The following is a 20,578-nucleotide window of genomic DNA, read 5'->3' as shown; positions in this document are numbered from 1 at the left end:
GAGGTGAACTTCCTACTATCTGCATGTCCTGTATAATTAGAGTTAGTGTATCCCACAATTCATGTCCCCTAGCCACCATAGTAGATGTACATAGTTGTTGTGCCCTTTAGGTACCTAATGATACCCTTGACGACATCCCAATGTCGTCTGCAAGGTGTAGCCATATAGCGTGCTACAACTCCCATTGCAAATGCTATGTCAAGACGAGTGGCTATCATGGCATACATCAAACTGCCCACTATGGATGCATAAGGAATCTTGGCTATCTCAGCCTTCTGCTCATAAGACTGTGGACAATCGGCCTGAGTAACCTTCACACGAGAAGGTAAAGGATAGCCAATAGGCTTAACATCTTGTAGATGAAATCGCTCAAGGACCTTCTAGATGTACTCCTTCTGTGATAACTAAAGGAGTCCCTTAGAGTGATCGTGCGTAATGCACATCCCAAGGATATGTGAGGCCTGTCCCATGTCCTTTATCTCAAAGCTCTACTTGAGCTGACTTTCAAGGCATCCAACTCATCATGAGCACTCCTAGCAATCAACATATCACCCACATAGAGGATCAAAACTGTAAGACTGCCATCATGAGCCTTCTTTGTGTATAAAGACGGATCCATATCCTTGCTGTGAATGCATAAAAGCATCAAACTTGTGGTACCATTTCTTAGGTGTCTACTTAAGGCCATAAAGGCTCTTTCTCAATCAGCACACTAGGTGTTTCCTACCATGTTCTACAAAGCCCTTGGGTTTCTCCATGTAAATCTCATCATGCAAGTCCCCATGAAGAAAAGCCATCTTGACATCCATCTAATAAAGATCCAAGTCAAGCTGAGCAACCAAAGCCAATACCAAGCGTAGGGTAGTCATCTTCACAACATGAGAAAATACTTCATCAAAGTCCACACCATGTTCCTACTTAAAGCCCTTAGTAACTAATCTAGCCTTATATCCCAACTTGGGGCATCCAAGGATACTTTTTAACTTGTACATCCACTTACATGGCAAAGCACGCTTACCATTAGGCAAAGGAATCAAATCTCACATATGATTTTTTTGCAACAAGTCATACTTTGACTATATGGCCCTCTCCCAAGGGTGACTATCACCTCTGCACATGGCCTCATCACGTGTAAGAGGCTCACCAGCATCTGTCACCATAATATAATCCATAGAGGGCTCAAACCACGTGGGCTAATATCTATCTCTAATAGACCTTGTCTCAAAGCTAGTTATGGGGCATGTACATTCTATGGAACATCAAGGACCTTGGCCACTGGGGCATCAACTACTGTTGTTGCAGGCTATCTAGCTGGCTACATTGTAATAGGAGGCTCCTCCTAAAATATCACCATGTGTACCTCAACGACATGCTCAGATTGCTTATGCATTTTCTCCTCGCGAAAAACAACGTCATGACTACGGATAACCTTTCATGCCTATGGATCCCATAGGCGATAGCCCATTTCTCCTACATCCCCAGAACCAAGGAAGGTGCATTTCTTAGACATAGGATCGAGCTTATTGTACTTGTCCTTAGGTACATGGCAAAAAGTCATAGCCAAAAACACACAAATGAGCATATGAGGGAGGTTTTACAAACCATACCTCCTCTGCAACACCTAATAGTCGAGAGTAGTACATGGGGACCAATTTATCAAGTGTACGGCAATACTAACTACCTCAGCCCAAAAATGTTGTGGTATGCTTGCGTGGCTAAGCATACTCCGAACTTACTCCTAAATTTTCCTATTCATGCGCTCAACCCACCATACCATTTTGGGGTGGGGTATACAAGGTGATCAATTGATGCTTAATATCCCTCTCGTCACAAAATTGCTCAAAGGCTTTAAAGACACACTCACCCCCATTATCTAACCTAAGGCATTTCAACCACCCAGACTGGTTCTCAACCAAAGTAAGCCAACTCTGTTGAAATGTAACCAAGACTTCTGATTTTTGCTTAATGGGATATGCCCAGAACTTATGTGTATAGTCATCAATGAAAGTAATGAACTGCTTTGCACCACCTAAGAACTTGCAGGGCATGAGACCACATACATTCGAATAATGAACAAGAGCTATTGGCTCACCCATGTGCGTCATACATACCAAACTTTTTATGCATATTACATGTCTACTAGCCATATAAACAATGATCGCAATACTTAAAGCACTTATAGTCAAGGGGTGAAAGATATTGTAAATGAGTATGTATTTTCATTCCTTTCAAGGACATGTGCCCAAGGCGACAATGCCAAAGAGATACATGTGGAACTACATCCATGGTAAAAAATATGGTCAATTGACCTAGATACAAGCAAGGGATAGAGAATATTGGACTTAGCACCACATGCAATGATAAGATTCCCATGGGTAATCTTCCACAAGGAATAATCAAAAGAAACTAGATAACCTACATCAACCAAAGTGCCAGCTGAGATAAGGCTCTTTGTGAGAGCCGGTACATGATGTATATCATGAAGGGTAAACATGCAACCTAAACCAAATTGTAGTTGGACATCACTAATACCAATGACCTCCAATGCCATGTCATTATCCAAATGGATAGATCCAGTCAAACTATGATAGGAGTGAAACCACTCTCTATGAGGGGTCGCATGAAAAGAAGCCCCTGAATCTATTAGCCAACACCGAGTATACCCTGACAAAGCATTAGTCAGTTGTGAAGTATCAAGAGAAGAAGCTACAAGTATGAAATCACCATCAGAATGAGTCTGCACAACATTAATCTCTTCAATCTTAACATTGGACTTGCCAGGGACAAGGTTGCGATCATCATTTTCGTCATGTGCTTTACCCTTGCCTGTTTCTTTACGCTTGTCCCCATGTATTTTATGGTAGCGTGGTTGAATGTGCTATGGTTTCCCACAACAATGACAACTCAATGAGAACTTATGGCCATGGGACTTAATGCAAGACTATCTATGTGACTAAGAGCGAGACTATTAAGAGTCTGGTGCTATGGTGATCATTATCGCCCCTACTATTATTGCCTCTAACTGTCAAAGCATGAGAGGTGTAGGAAGCATCAACATTCTTCTTGTTAACCTCTTCAGTCAAAAGTGCACCCTCTACATCCTGCAATTGTAACCTATCAATAAGTATGTTGGCACACATAGCATTACAAAATATATCCCATGACTCACGTAGTGTAACTAAGAGAAACAAGGAAAGAAGAGTGTCATTTAATTCAATCCCCTACTAAGACAAATGACTGATAATGGAATGAAACTCATTTAAGTGGGATGACATAGAAGTACTCTCCTTCATGCGAAGATCCATGCGTTACTTCAACCAATACAGTTGAGAAGCAAGGCTCTATTTATTATAGACTTTGTGAATCTTTTCCCATAATTTCCATGCCAATTTCCCATGAGAGACAACATTGTAAAACACCTACTTAGAGAGGGATACTATGATGTGGACTTACATAGCTCATCTAATTTGGGCCAATCATATGCATCCATAAGTTTGGGCTTGACACCCTTACATTTCAAGGGCCTAACTTGCATTTTCTGCACTAAAACTTGCTAAATTTGGGCCTACTAGTAGTTATAGTCGGTGTTATCGAATCTTGTCAATATTAAAGATAGCATTATCAGTTGAGCCACTAGCCATATTGAAGGCAAACAAGTGCACAAACTGTCAAAACAAGTTGTTGTAATCACTATAAACAACCCTAAAACCACTGCCAGATCAAGCTAAAAATAAGGGGTACTGACCAAGTAATGAACTGTCCACAAACTCAATGCAAAGGATAGTCAAATGAAGGTGATTGCTTGCATAAATAGTGTAGTAAATTGCAAGTACAACATGTTGAAAACAAAGTACATTAGTAAGGAATCAATGCGAAAGAGGGGCAATCACTGATATAAGACAAATTACAACTGCCAAGGAATAACTCCAACTAGCAGTGAGTGAATATGCAAATGGCATCGAGAAGTATCAAAGAATTAGTGTGTCAAACTCGATATCTCTTCCTAGAGCATTCATCATTGTCTCTCTCTCATACAAAGCCACTTATGGGCAGCCTCTTTTAGGCATACATCCAGCCTCTACGGGCATACATGCAAGCATCATTTGCTATTCTCAACACCCCCCCCTCAAATCATGAGTCTCTACCCTTGCTGGCTTTTGCCCCCCCCCCCCCGTATGTAAACATGGCCCGGGAGACTAGCTCTTTGGCAGCCTAGTCAAGTTAAGGCTTGAAACTTTACATCTTGGTAGGGTTTCTACAAAATCCACTTTGGGAAACAAGATCCACTAAGGGAGATCCATTATGGAAAACTCTTTATTTGTTAGCAGTGGAAATTTCTTTATCTTCTTCTTGCTTCTTTGACAACCTCTTTTCATGCCCTTGTCCCTTTTGTTGATGCATTGTACTTTTCTTTTAGTTTTCTCGACACTATTGTTTTGCTTCATGCTTTTATGGTTGCTTTGCTTGACAAGCTCACTTTTGACATACATGTCATAGATTTTGGGATACATGATTTGTTGGATTTATTTGGCTTGGGCTCATGGCTCATCATTACATTCGTATTGATTGTTTGAGCGTGGTGCAAAGAACTCATTTTGAATGCGAGAAGGTCTTACCGTGACTATACTCAGGCAATGTCTAATCCCTTTTTACAAGTGCTTTGACAGATATTAAGAAAGGCATACAATGCTAGTGTCTAAAGACACTTGATGGCAAAATGGTTAATCACTTGGATATCAAGAATGAAATACAGAACATTGTGATGTAAACGAGATTTACTGCTTCAAGTGTGAAAGAGAAGGTGTGAAAGGACTTTAAGGCTAGGGCTTTAACCTTAGTACTAGCCTAAAGGTGAGTATCGAGAGAGAGAGAGAGAGAGAGAGAGAGAGAGTATGGCTACAAAATGGCTACATTCCTTTCTTGTGCCCTCATATCTTCACAGCCGATTCTGCCCGATCATCACAGCAACCATTCTCATGGAGCTCGATACAAAGTTTCTGTCCCCTCTCATTTGCTCCGCAAGCTCCGTTTGGTTGATCATTCTCTGCCATCAGTTAGCACAACAGGCAGCCGTTGCAGGAGAAGTTTGCGTTGTGCACGGCAATCACCGGAGGATCTAGAAGAGATGTAGAGAAGCTGATAGCCAAAACTCAGCACCCTCGACCTAGCTCCTGAATCACATCTACCTGTGAGATACTCGTGATGTTCATCTTGCCTCTATGATGCTTTGATCTATCTTGGAAGACAGCCTTTTGTGTTGATTGCAGCTTTGACAAAGCATTGGAGTTCATCATGTGTTTTGAATACTTTGCTCTATCGGGGATAAAGCCCCTTGTGTTGGCTGGAGCTTTTGTAAAGCGTTGGACTAGCCCTCTAGTTTTTTATACCCTATAGTTCAGCAGGACGTTGAGTTTGCTTTTCTGAGAATGGCATGGTCCTGGATCTCAGCAACACGTCCTTGACGGCCACCTCTAACCTTCTTTGAAGTTGGCGCTACAATTCCTCTATTTCTCCCTGCCGGTAATTCATGGCTAGAGACTTCCTCGAAGTATAGCTCTGCTGAGGGGAAATCATCTACCTTCAGGTAACATATGCAAATCCTTTAGCCAAGCCGGGTTACTCTTAAGCCCTTCCACTTCCCTGCGAGAGTGAGAGATGAGCCTGCTTCTCCACCCTCTTTCTCTCTTCTTTCAAATGATAGCTTGAGAAAAAATAGGCCTAAGGTGGATTTTAAGTGAAGAGAAGGATGAGAAAGATATGAGATGAAGAATAAGCCTAAGGTATGGATATGGTAGAGGGCCTTAAGGTAGGTTCAACTCCTATTATCCATTCATAATAGAACATGGCTAAAGAAGGATTCTACTCTAATGAAGCTAGGCATAGCTCACCATGGCTCTTATACCATGTTAACAAACATGGATCTAGAGCTATGCTAGCTATGGCGGATGAAGATTATAAACATAAAACATGATTGAGATAGAGAATTATAACTCAAGTGAATTAGGTTCCAAGATAGATTAACTTGGACTCATAAACACAATCTTGAATGACTCAACCTGATAGTACCATTACATTGAAATGAGTGTCAAGTACATGCTTATATAGCTTTTGGATAGTACCACTATTCTCACTGTGCATATGGGATTTTTGACATCTCTTCCTAGAGCATTCATCATTGTCTCTCTCTCACACAAAGCCACTTATGGGCAGCCTCTTTTAGGCATACATCCAGCCTCTACGGGCGTACATGCAAGCATCATTTGCTATTCTCATCACCACTAAGGATCAAATGAGTACATAAAGCATGACAAGAGCATGTGCATGTCACCAAGTCCCATGGTCTCACTGTAAGACCCTCAATCTCAACTGCATAACCAAAAGCTCAATGTAATCTCCAAAGGTCAAGAAGCGACTCACACTATAATGAAAGTTGAATGTCAGATGAGAAAAAAAAGCTCAAAACATCATGTGGAAGGCATCCATACATCCAGGATCCAAGTAATATACATTTGGGAGCATCTGGCCCAAGTATCTTACAAAGCTCTTATTGGAGTATCAAAGAACCATACATAACACATGAACCATAAGCATCAGTACATCACCCAAAATAATCGATAAGCACATGGGAGCAATAGGCATATGCTTTCACTAATAAAATAGCATTTAGTCTTGTTATAAACATGAACGAGAAAACCTTTGTAAAACTGAGCAAAAGAGTGCTCAAATTAGTCCAAGAAGCATCCAGCACAATGTCATTAAATCCCTCAATCAAGGTACCATATGAGCATCAATAAACATAAACAAGGGCTCCAAACTCTAAGAGTATGCTATCCCAGATGTTATTATAGCATATTGTCTTGTATGGCAATCAAGAATTGAAGTATGGAAGCTCAAATCCACTACCACATGCTCAATATAAATGTTGGGATCTTATGTCAGGCTTTTGCCTAATGCCCAAGAGTGTTCAAGGTTACAAGAGATGATTGAAAGCAAGCCGAGTAAAGAAGAGTAGACTAAAGAAATTCGCATTGAAATTTTGCACAGGTTTTTTTGATGCCTTTATTGAGCACAATTTTGGTGCTATTGAGGGTTGAAAGGTTGTTGATGGTGCTTGAGGTATCCCCTAAAAGGTCTTCGACAAGCGTAGAGAGGCCCGAAGAAAGCTGAGCATCAATGGTTACCTTGATGGGCTAAAACCATGGCTGCCACAAATGAAGAGCTACAGCTTTTCAAATCTGGGTTGAAGTAAGCTAAAGGGGAAGAGCTCCCCAATGTCGGTGCAATGGCTTTGATACCAATTGGAGGGAGTGAGCCCTAAAGTGGAAGCATAGAGCGGAAGCAAGAGTTATCGTGGAAGAAGCAAGAACGAGAGAGAGAGAGAGAGAGAGAGAGAGAGAGAGAGAGAGAGAGAGAGAGAGAGAGAGAGAGAGAGAGAGAGAGAGAGAGAGAGAGAGAGAGAGAGAGAGAGAGAGAGAAGATGTGGGAACTCCAATAGTCATAATGTGTAGCCAGCCTTCCCTTTATTCAAATGTTACTGAAAGAATAAAGAATGAAATGACAGTGATGGGCACCCACCACTTGCAATGTACAAGTGTGCGAATACTATAAGTGTGGCTAATATACAAGTGACTAGGCACAGGTGCCTTTACCCCAAACATAATAAAATTTTGAAACAAAACTTTGGAGTTGCCATATATATCTTGCTAGGATAAGTTATAAAGACCTTTCAGGACAACAAATCACCATTTCTTAGACTTCCCACCAATGAGAGCTAAAATATTTACTTTAAACTACTTCTCATATAGTATTGATTGCTATTAAGATACTAGATGGATGAAAAATCCAAACTAGCAAGGACGTTGTGAAGTCTTTGGTAGGATAGGTGAAGGCTTAAGGCAAAAATCAAAAGCCAATGCTGAAGACACTAGCTAGAAGGCCATGGGGTTTTGCATATGGTTATTGCCCATTGGGTGATCTTGACTCCAATCAATAGGATAAAGCTAAATATAGTTACAAGGAAGTTGACTATCATTAGTTGGAATGTTAGGGGATTACGCTATGTCAGAGCAGATAAGGAGTTCATAAGAGAAATCTTAGAATAAGGAACCTAGGAGTTTCCATGGTCCATGAATTAAAAATAGGTCCGGATCGACCAAAAATCTTGAATACCAAGGTTATAGAGGAGGCACATTACTATTCCTTAAGGATTCACTTAAACATGAGGGTGTGATAGCTGATGACAATGGCTCAGGTAGTAGTCAACACTTACATTTTATTGGATGGAGAGGAGATCTTAAAAGTCTTTACATATGCCCCAGATTCATCTAAAGATAGAGCTAAATGTTGGACAAGGATGCTACAAAACCTTGAAGGTCAATTGATCTTAGTGGGAAGAGACTAGAACATGATAATTCATGTAGGAGATAGGTTAAATGGATCAAGGTGTATGATTGAAGATGAAAAGTTTAGTTGGAATGGCATGTAAGAGGATCTAGAGGTAGGAGACATGTGGAGGGGGCCCCGTTTAGATTGATTTTATATTGGGAATAACGGAAAATGGGCATCCCCTAATCTTAAATACTCGATACTTTGATGGAGCATGTTGACTTTGTTTAATACCCTATTATAATGGCATGCATGAGTAAGTGTGTTAGAAAGACATCCAAATGCCCTCCACCTTTCAAGTTCAATACTTCCTTTTTGCACAATGCCAACTTTTTGGAGCATATGAAGCTTATATGGAAAAACAATGTTGCTATTAGTAATGAGCTAGCAAAGGAGTGGAGATGTTGCATCCATGCTACTACATTTGTGTGAAAAGACCATGGAAGATCTTTTGCTACTTGCAATAGTTCAGAAGTCAATGCAATCGTCCAATCCAAGAACCATGTTGCTAATTGCATCCAGCTTTCTTTAGATGATCCTAATCTTCATTGTTTATTGTGCAAGATGATGGCGGTTTGATTAAGGTGTGGCAAAGTAATAGAGTTTCAACTTGTAAAGTGCATCTAAGAGCCCATGACATAGTGTTATTGGGCAAGTCCAATCATGAGTATTTCTATAAAGCACTTAGAAGTAAGCAAAGGGAGGAACACCAAAGTGGCCCCATTGAGGATGATGAGGGAAAGTTGATCAAAGATGAGGAAGAGATCACCAAGGTCTTTATGGCCCATCTGTCATCCATTATTAGAACAAAGCCTCAACCGGTGGAGGATTATGAAGGGAGACTGATAAATTTGTGGGTCCTTATGAAAGCACATATTAATGTAGAAACAACACTGTTGCTTGATAGGCCATTGACAAAGGAGGAGCTTAAATTCACTTTGAGAAAAACAGAAAAGGTAAAAATGATTGATCATGATGGCATTCCACTTGAACCTCTTGAAGCCATATGAGAGGTCTATGCTATGGCTAACTATATCAGGAAGAAAGGTGAGATACCAATGGAGCAAAATGTGGGCTTGATTAAGGACATGCCTAAAAAGGAGTAGTGAAGCAAACCAAGTCACTATCATCATGTTAAATGTTCTGTAGAAGTTGGTTTCCAAGACCATGGCATTAAAAATCAAGTTTGTATTGCCCCACGACTTCTTCATGACAAACAATATAGATTTATATAGTCCAACAGGATTCATGATACAATACTCAATCTTATATTTGGGATTGACTAGGCCTGCCATGCATGAAGAAGAAGGATACTACCTTATAAATATGGATTTAGATAAAGGCATATGACATGGTGAGTTGGTAATTCATTCAGGAGCTCCTCCAATGTTTCAAGTTTGGTAAGGTATTTTGTTGAATGATTAATATATTATTTACTAATTCATCTACTAATGGTTGGATTCAATGGGTATTTATTTGAAGTGGTTGAATTGAAAAGATCAATTTGGCAAGAATGCTCTTTATCATCATTGCTTTTTACCTTGGTAACACGATCATTTTTTATAATGTTGACAATAAGGTGCAAATTGGTGCTATTCACAGACTCCCTCTATTGAATGGGAAAAAACTAACTTCAAATGACAATTCTAGTATTTTCAAGCTAGAATTTGGGTCATTGCAATAGTTGATGGTAGTGTACAAGAAATTCTCTACTCTATCACGGTCCAAAGTCAACAAAGACAAAACTAAAGTTCTCATCCTGGATTGGCAAGATGAGATTGAGTTGTTGCAACACTATGGTTTTTGCATCATACATAGAGGATATGTACTATGGTACCTTGGTTCCTAAATTGGTTTGGGAGCACACTGAGTAATTAAGAGTGTGCTTATTCCAATCATCACCTTTAATGCGTCAATAATACCATTGTCTAGGACTTATTGGGTGGTCAAAGATTGAAGTTGATTTTCAAAGATATTGCTAGTTATTTAAAGTTTCAAAAGGATGGCTTCTATTTCTTGAGACCAATTGACTAAGTTGAGAGGTAAAGGAGGGGAAGACTTAGAGAGTCACTAAAGGTGAAAGGGGTGAGCAAGTGCGAGAGTGAGAGATAAGCACAAGTAGAAGCAAGAGAGCAATGGCTGTGGAGGCTTGAACTCAAGAGTGTAAGATCAATATGTGGGAACTCCAACCTTCACAATGTTTGACTTTCCTTCCCTTTATTATTCCATAGTAAAGAAAAAATAATAAACACGATAGTGATGGGAAACCACTACCTTTAGTGTATAGGTGCGGACAATAAGTATAAGATAAATATAGACGACTAGGCATAGGTGGCCTTTAATCACCAACAACCTCCCACATAAAGGCAAATGTGCTGGGAGCGAGAAGAAAGAAAGAACAAAATATACATATGAGTACAAGTGGATGAGGAAAGATGTCATTTCACCCTATGCCCATCATCTTCCTAAGGAAGGAAAAACATTCCATTGGGAGACTTTTAGTGAGTAGATTAGTAGGATTCTCATTGATTGAGATATTTATAAGCTCTATCTACCTACCTTCAATCACCCCTCCAATAAAGTGATAATGGACCTCAATATGCTTGGTCTTTGTATGAAATACCGATTTACATGCCAACTAAATAGTGCTCATAGAGTCTGAATACAATGCAGAAACCATAGAAGTGATACCAAGGTCTATAACCAGATGACCTAACCATAGGGCCTCCTTGCAAACCTTAACGGCTACAATGTACTCAACCTTGACAATAGACAAGGTAGTGCATTTCTACACCCTAGACATCCAAGAAATAAGACCTCTAGTAAAGATGAAGACATACTAGAGGTAGTCTTTCTAGTTATCTGCATGTTTTGCATAAGCAGAGTGAGTGTAGCCCATGACTTCAGTATCCTAGTTGCCATAGCAAAGGTACAAAATTTTAATGCTCTTAAGGCATCTCACGATACCCTTCACGACATCCTAATGGTACTAATAAAGTATCACCATATAACAAGCCATAACTTCCACTATGCTAGGTCTAGTGGCTATCATGGCATATATCAAGCTACCCATTGCAACATAAGCATGCATGATCTTAGCCATATTGGCTCTCTCCTTATTTGACTGAGGACAATGTATTCGATTGACCTTCATGTGGAAAGTTAAAGGGGTGTCAATGGGATTACCACCCTACATGTATGAAACAACTCAACTACCCTATGGATGTACTCCTTTTGTGACAAGTAAAGGAGTCCCTTAGAGCGGTTGCATGTAATGCACATACCAAATACGTTTGAACCATGCTCTATGTCCTTAATTTCAAAGCTCTTCTTGAGCTGTCCTCAAAGCATCCAGCTCATCATGAGCACTCCTAACAATTAGCATATAATCAATGTATAATACCAAAATGATAAGGCTAAAAAACTGATGAAGGCATCAAACTTAGGATACTATTCCCTAGGTCCCTACTTAAGTCCATAAAGACTTTTCCCTAGCTTGCACAATAGGTGTTCCATATCCTGCTCAATGAAGCCCTTAGACTATTGCATATAGATGTCCTCATGCAGGTACCCATATAAGAAAGCTATCTTAACATCCATTTGGTATAAGTCCATATCCAACTTTGCAACCAAGGCCAAAACAAAGTGAAGGGTAGTCATCTTGACCATAGGAGATGAGATCTCATCAAAGTCAACCACTTTCCCTAGTTTAAAATTGCAACCAATCGGGCCATATATATTAGGTCAGGGTGACCAAGGGTGCTCTTTAGCTTATACGCCCACTTGCATGGCAATGCATGCTTACCATTAGGCAAGGAAACCAAATCCTAAGTATGATTCTTCTATAGCGATTCAAGTCTACATAGCCCTTTTCCAAGAGGAATTGTCATCTTTGTGCATAGCCTCCTCATATGCAAGTGGCTCATCAGAATTTGTCATTGTGACATATTTCATAGTAGGCTCATGGTGATTAGGAGAATGTGAGGCTCTAGTAGAACATCTCAAGACTAGCTGTGGATTTGGTACATCATGTCCTCTCTATCCATCATTAACATGATCCTGTGCAACTGGCTAATCTTGGGCCACTAGAGCATCAATATTAATTGCAAGCTGATCACCTTACGTATCTCAATGACCTGCTTAGGTTGTTTATGTATCTTTTTCTCATGATACAGAACATCATGGCTACAAATAACTTTCCTTGCATGTGGATCCCAAAGGTGATAGCCAATCTCACTTACATCACCATATCCAAGAAAGATGCATTTGAAGGACTTTGAATCCAATTTGTTGCACTTGTCTTTGGGAATATGGAAAAAATCCTCACATCTAAAGTCTCGCAAGTGTGCATATGAGGGAGGTTTCCCAAACTATACCTCCTTAGCAACCCTATCACCAAGAGTAGTGCATGATGGGGATCTATGAATCAAGCAACTTGCAATAGTCACTACCTTAACCCAAAATATATGAAATAAGCATGCATGGCTAAGCATACTATGTACCCTCTCCTAAATGGCCATGTTCACATGTTTCTCAACCAAAGCAATAGCGTTAAAACATGGCTAAAACCATTGACTTTTACTTTATAGGATAGGCCTACATTTGAATGAACAAGGGGGTCACCCATATGTTTAGAACCAAACTTCTTGAAAGGTGAGAAGGATATAAGCTTGCTTGGAAGTGAGTTATGGTGGAGAGCAAGAGCAAGAGGAGAGAGAGACACAAATGGGAACTCCAACAGTCACAATGTGTGACCAGGCCTTCCTTTATTCAAACTGTCACTAAAAGAATAAAGAATAAAGTGACAGTGACAGGCGCCCGCCACCTATAGTATATAGTGGTGGGTACTGTCAATGTAGTAATACACGGGCGACTAGGAAAAGGCATCTTTACCCCCAACAACCTCCCACTTAAAGGCGAATGTGCCTTAGCGAGGAGTGAAAAGAAAAAAGAAAAGACATTACAATGTACACATCAACAGGATGAGGAAAAACGTCATCTCATCCAACGCCCATCAATCTCCTGAGAAAGGCAAAGCGCTCAGTAGTGAGGCTTTTCGTGAGCAGATCTGCATGATTTTTGTCAGTGGAGATCTTGATAAGGTCGATAGACTTGTCCTCCACGACCCCACGTATGAAGTGATACCTCACCTCAATGTGTTTTGTCTTCGCATGGAAGACCGAATTCTTGGCTAGCTCAATAGCACTCATAGAATCCGAATGCAGCGTAGGTGTAGCATCAATCCCAAGGTCATGAACCAAACTACCCAACCATATGGCCTTCTTGCAAGCCTCAATGGCCGCAACATACTCAGCCTTAGTGGTAGAGAGAGCCATACACTTCTGAATCCTAGACATCCAAGAAACAACACCTCTAGCATAGGTGAAGACATAGTTGGAAGAGGACTTCCTACTATCTACATGTCCTGTATAATTGGAGTTTGTGTAGTCCACAACTCGTGTATATTGGTTGCCATAGAAAATACACATATTTGTTGTGCCCTTCAGGTATCTCATGATACCCTTCATGGCATCCCAATGCTTCTTGCCAGGTGTAGGCATATAGAGTGCCACAACACCAATTGCAAAGGAAATATCTAGACGAGTGGCTATCATGTCATACATCAAACTACCCACGGCTGATGCATAAGGGATCTTGGCCATCTCGTCCCTCTGCTCATCTGTCTGTGGACAATCGACCTATGAAACCTTCACATAAGAAGGTAATGGACAACTAATAGGCTTCACATCCTGCATGCGGAAACACTTAAGGACTTTATGAATGTACTTCCTCTGTGAGAGGTAGAGTAGTCCCTTATGCCTGTCACGCTTAATGCGCATACCAAGAATGTGAGAAGCTTGTCCCAAATCCTTCATCTCAAAGCTCTTATTCAATTGAGATTTAAGAGCATTCAACTCATCATGAGCTTTCCTTGCTATCAGCATATCATCCACATAAAGTACCAAAATAAGCAATGAGCTATCACGGACTTTCTTCATGTAAAGACACGAATCCATAGCACTCTTGTTGTAGCCCTGTGACTGCATAAAGGCATCAAACTTATGATACCACTCCCTAGGTGCTTGCTTCAAGCCATAAAGACTTTTCTTCAACTTGCACACTAGGTGTTCCCTGCTAGGTTTTGCAAAGCCCTTAGGTTGCTCCATGTATATCTCATCATGCAAATCCCCATGCAAGAATGCAGTCTTGACATCCATCTGATACATGTCCAAGTCAAGCTGCGCGATAAGGCTAAAACCAAGCGTAGGGTGGTCATCTTGACCACATGAGAAAAGACTTCATCAAAGTCAACTCCATGCTCCTATTTAAAACCCTTAGCGACAAGTCTTGCTTTATAAGCATGCTTGGGGTTTCTAGGGGTAATTTTTAACTTGTACACCCATTTGCATGGCAAAGCCTTCTTGCCCCGAGGTAATGCAACCAAATCCCAAGTCATATTCTTATGCAAGGAGTCCATCTCAAACTGCATAGCCCTCTCTAAGGAGTGATTGTCACCCCTGCGCGTAGCCTCATCATAAGTGAGAGGCTCTCCTACATTTGTAACCAAGACATAATGCATTGAGGGCTCAAATCTATTAGGCGGATGTTTATCTCTAGTAGATCTCTCACTATAGGCTCTCCTGCTTGTCCAACACCCTGGCTATATGTACCAACTGCTGCTATAGGCTATTAAACTGGCTATGCAGGAGCACGTGGCTCCTCCTGGAATATAACCCTGCATATCTCTACCACCTTCTCAGGCTGCCTATGTATCTTGACTTCATGGAAGACTACATCATGGATGCAGATAACTTTCCGCACTTACAGATCCCAAAGGCGGTAACCCATCTCGCTTGCATCTCCATAGCCAAGGTAAATGCATTTGACACTTTTAGGATCCAACTTAGTATGCTTGTCTTTGGGCACATGGCAGAATGCCTCACATCCAAAGACACGTAGATGCGCATAAGATGGAGGTTTCCTAGTCCATAACTCCTCTGCAACCTAGAAATCCAAACCACTAGAAGGTGATCTATTTATGACATGCACATCTGTACTAACTGCCTCAGTCCAAAAGCTCTGTGTAAGCCTGCATGGCTAAGCATATTGCGTACATGCTCTTCAATGGTTCTATTTATTCGCTCAGCCAACCATTCTGGGGTGGGGTGTAGGGGGCGTGACGCTTAATACCCCTCTTGTCACATAGTTGCTCAAAAGTATGTGACACATATTCTCCCCCATTTTCAATCCTAAGGCATTTCAGCCTATGCCCAGCTTGGTTTTCAACCAATGCAAGCCATCTCTAGAATACAACCAAGACATTTGACTTAAGCTTAATGAGGTAAGCCTAGACTTTACTCGAAAAATCATCAATGAACATCACAAAATACTTTGCACCACCCATAGACTGACAGGGCATGGGCCCATAGACATCTGAATGTACCAATGCCAGGGGCTCACTCATGCGTGTCCTACTAGACTTCTTATGCATGTTTCTAGTCTGTCTGCCATAAAGACAATGCTCACATGAATCAAAACATGCGTAGTCAAGGGGCAGCAAGTATTGCAAATCAAAAAGAATTTTCATTACCTTCAAGGACATATTGCCCAAATGGGCATGCCAAAGAGATACATGTGGGATGGAACCCACTGACAAAACATGGTCAACAGAGGACCCATCAACTACAAGAGGATAGAGGCTGCTAGCTTTGGCACCTCTAGCAAACACAAGTCTGCCATGGGTGATCTTCCAGGTAGAATCCCGAAATGAAACATGAAACCCAGCATCATCAAGCTGCCCTGCAAACGTAAGACTGCATGTAAGCATAGGTACATGACCTACATCCTGTAACAAAAAAGTATTATAGTAGAGAACTGCAGCCGTACATCCCCAATGCCAACAATAGCAAGTGACCTGTCATCACCCAAGCGAATTGAACTAGAGACAGTGCGGTAGGAGTGGAACCACTCACAACATGGTGTAACATGAAATGAAGCACTAGAATCCAAAAGCCAGTACTATGCATACATAGAGTGAACATCGGTCAACGATGTAGCATCACAAGAACTACTTGCAAGTATGTTTTCCCATCGGAGTAATCAATCTGCATGGCATTTATCTCCTCCATTTTCACACTGGATTTCATAAGCATAATGCTATGATCAGAGGACTTTTCTTATACTTTGTCTTTTCCCTTCTCTTTGCGCTTCTCATTGCACAACTCATGACACTATGGACTTATATGACCCTTCATGCCACAATGATGACATATAACATTAGCATTTTCCCCACGAGACTTACTATGTGACTTACCATGCGACTTAGACCTAGACTTCTGCAAGTCTTTGCCACAGCCATTCCCACGGTCATTCTTGCCATTACCATCTTTGCCTCTAACAGTCAAAGCGTGCGACACGAGAGGTATCCAAGTTCTTACGATTGATCTCTTCTTGCAAAATAACACTCTCTACATCATGCAAGTTCAAAATAGTAGTAGGAGCACATAAGGCAGTGGGGACTACATCCGATGACTCCCTTAGAGTCCCAAGTAAAAACAATCGAGTAACCTCATCATTAAAGGTAATATCATGTGAAGTCAAGTTCTTGAGTGTAACAAGTGAGATACACACTGACTAGGGTTTAGACACCCCATCACACTGACCGAGATATTTAAGGTGTAAGAGCCCTAGATTAGGGCAATCAGTTATTATCAAGATCATACTCTTCATCTTCATCTCCAGCTTCCATGGCTTCCTCCTTCCTTCTCTCCTCTTTTCTCTCTTTCTCTCTCTTCTTCTAGTCTTCTTCCTTCTTCTTCTTGCTCTCTTTCTCTCTCCTCTCAACTTCTTTCATTACAAGTGGTATCAGAGCTTTAGTCTTTGGTCATTTTCTTCTTTCCCCTTTGCTCCCTTTTCAAATCCAAAAAACCCTAGTTACTCAGCTTACAGGTACAGGTACAGCAAAAAGGGCTGCAGTTAACTTCAGCTTTTTGGAGCAAGCAGGAGTTATGGCTGGAGACTCAGACATATCTGGAGGTAAAACGGTTAAAATAGCAGGTCGTCACTTCTTTTCATGCAAATTTTAAGGGTTCCAGGCCAAGTTTAGATTCCCAAGAGTTGGAAAGGGGGCAAAACCTCAGTTACCTTTTGCTCCAACCCTCTCTCTCTCTCTCTCTCTCTCTCTCTCTCTCTCTCTCTCTCTCTCTCTCCTTCTGCAAGTTGCCATGGCTGCCATCCCACATTACCCCCACAAACTTGCTCCAAACACCTCCAGGCTCCAGCCACCACTTGCACTTGATCCCCACCATCTCCAGCTTCATCTGAAGTACCCAAGTGACTAGGGAAACCCTGCCACAAGCAGCAAGTAGCAGCCCGCAATTTGGGGCGCAAATTGCGCTATTGTCCTTGCTCTCCTCCTGCCTCTCTTGCTCCTGGTCCTGGCCTTCCCCTTGGCACTCTTAGCCTCCTGGGGTAAGGGTTGAACCCCCTCACCAAGATTTGACCCTCCCCTTCCTCTGACATTGGCACTCCGGTTGAACCCCCTACTGTACATCTTGTGGGTAGCCATTACTGATTAGTCCAAGCTCTTGATTTAGCCCATAACCCTGGAGCTTAGCCACCAAGAGATATCTCAACCCCTCTTGACCTCTCCTACTTCGAAGGAAGACATGAAGTCGGCATGCATGGGAGCTTTGTGGGCAGCCATGAAAGCTTCACTTGAAGCTTCCCATCTTTGAAGCTCAAGCTTGGGGACAAGCACAGGAGCCTTCTTCATCAGTAGGAGCATTCAAATGCTGAAGTATTCTTCCACGAATGCCCCAACCAACCGAACTTGATCGATGATTCAAGCTTCAACAGTCCTCCCAAGTATTAAAGAGGTATGCCAATCTGATCTTAATCTCTCAATTTAGCCACTTGTTGAGCTTAATCCATTGTTGGAGAGATTCAAGATTGCATGGGTTAATAGTTAATCATCTTCATGAGCATGGATCATACTTTTTCCTAAAATTTATTGTAATGGCTGACATTAACCCCCATTTGGTCTTGTGATCTTGGATGAGCCCAAAATGAATAATAGCCATTGTAAAATGGGTAAGTAGCAGCAAGTGAGTCACTGGACTGCTAAGGTAACCCCTACCCCAACCTTTGTCATTCCTTGCATCTCATGGAAAGGACAAATGTCTCCTTCCCAATGCATTTCATGTTGATTACTTAATAAAAATATATGCCATGTATACTCCAAGGCTGAGGAGAAAGGCTGATGTTAGGTGAGGTGGTAGGACAAAAGAGAGGTGACCCTTCCTTACCACTTAAGGCCTTAAAGGGGTGCGCAACCTCGGCCCGGGGGGAACTTTGCCCACCTCTCGGTGATCCAAAGCCCAATACTTATATGTAGGTGCAAGTAATTCTAAGAGCTCCACTCCCCTATCCCAATGATCCCTCTTGGATATCCCACAATGCTAATGGCACCCATGTATGACACTTGAAGTACATGTAGTTAAAGGAGATCTATGGCAGTGAATGTACTTATGTATTAATGGCATAGCTGATGGGTATGCAATGATGCTTGGGATTATGCTTAGTATGCTTATTATGCTATTGATGTGGCTGAACAGGCCCCTTGAACTATGCTCTATCCATGTAAGACCTTGGTACTAAGGGATAGGTAGTGTTTTTGGTCACAGTCCTGCAAGACAGTCACAAAGATCCATTGTAGAAAATTTCGTTCTGAATGTGGGAGTGAACCCTATAGCTCACCCCGAAGACGGATTTGTCCCTCCAGTTTGAATAAAAAATCTCCCCAATTGGAGATACGCTTTGAAAGTTATGCCCATTTTTGTGCACTAGGGTCACTGTGGACAAGGTGCAGATCGCTCCAGGACAGGCATAGTAAACCCATTATAGAAAATTTTGATCATTTTTTGTCAAAAGCTTTAATAGCTCATCTCAAAGAGAATGTTGTCCCCTCTGACTTGAGCCCAAAATCTCATCAATCAGAGTTTCCTACAAAGAGTTATGCCCCTTTTACTGACAGTAGGTCTTGTGGACTGCATCCATATGGTTGGCTAGAAAGGCAAAAGCAAGGCCCAAGAGGAACTCCAGAGGGATATTAGAGACTCCCGGACCTCCATGAATGAGGAACCAATCTTGGCACAAGATTACCATGGTGACATATAGGAGGAGATGCCTGAAACGGACCCGTATGCCCTTCTCAATCACACCTCTGCCAACATGAGCTTCGTCATATGGAATGACATAATGATATGGTCACCAACCACTGCCAAATGATGTCCAAGTTTGATGAAGCGATCGAGCACATGGCTATCTCAAACTCAAAGACTCGACAGACCTTGGAGCAGCTCATTACTCTTCTTGCTCAATTAGCGACCACTTCATCCTAAGAGAAGACCGATGACTCTAGACATGAGTCTAGACATCCTCCACATCAGAAACCATTCCATGGTCAACATGGTATACTTGGCGCTAAGGGAATTTTCCCTTCTAGCTATGAGATCGGGGAACCCTCTCATACGCATGATGATCCCCTATTGAATTCCCCTGTCCACCATGCATGCAACATCCATTTGAGGCCTTCTCCCACCTTGGGTCAGATTTCCCTCGCTCTACCTAGGAGCCCCCATGCAACCCATATGAATTAGCCCCATCAAGGACAATATGGTACAAATGGCCAGCCTGGCAATCATGGATTGCATTGTTATAATGGACATCCATTTGAGGCCTTCTCCCACCTTGGGTTAGATTTCCCCTGCTCTATCTAGGAGCCCCCATGCACCCCATATGAATCAACCCCTCATCAAGGACAATATGGTATAAATGACCAACCTGGCAATCATGGACAACATGGGCTTAATGCACCATGAGGGATGTATGGACAGCAAGGCATGTATGGACAACAAGGATTTCATGGGCAGCATGGCCCCTATGATCTGCGGGACAAGGCTATCCCAACAAAGTACAATGGGAAATCCCCCTCACCATCTGACTTGAAGGAATGGACGTCCAAGTTGGAGTCCTACTTCAATATCTACCCCTGCACTGATGATCAGAAAATACTTTTTGTGGGAGCTCATCTCAACCGCCAAGACCCACGGACCGCTTATTGTTTCAAGCGTTCCAAGCTGAGCACTAATGGCTACCTCTCATATAGCCGACGCGCCATCCATATCTACGG

The sequence above is a fragment of the Lygodium microphyllum genome, chromosome 6 (genome assembly GCF_053477565.2).
Source record: "Lygodium microphyllum isolate KBCC chromosome 6, Lygodium_microphyllum_v1.1.10, whole genome shotgun sequence".
NCBI lineage: Eukaryota > Viridiplantae > Streptophyta > Polypodiopsida > Schizaeales > Lygodiaceae > Lygodium > Lygodium microphyllum.
Note: the sequence above shows the minus strand (reverse complement) of the source record.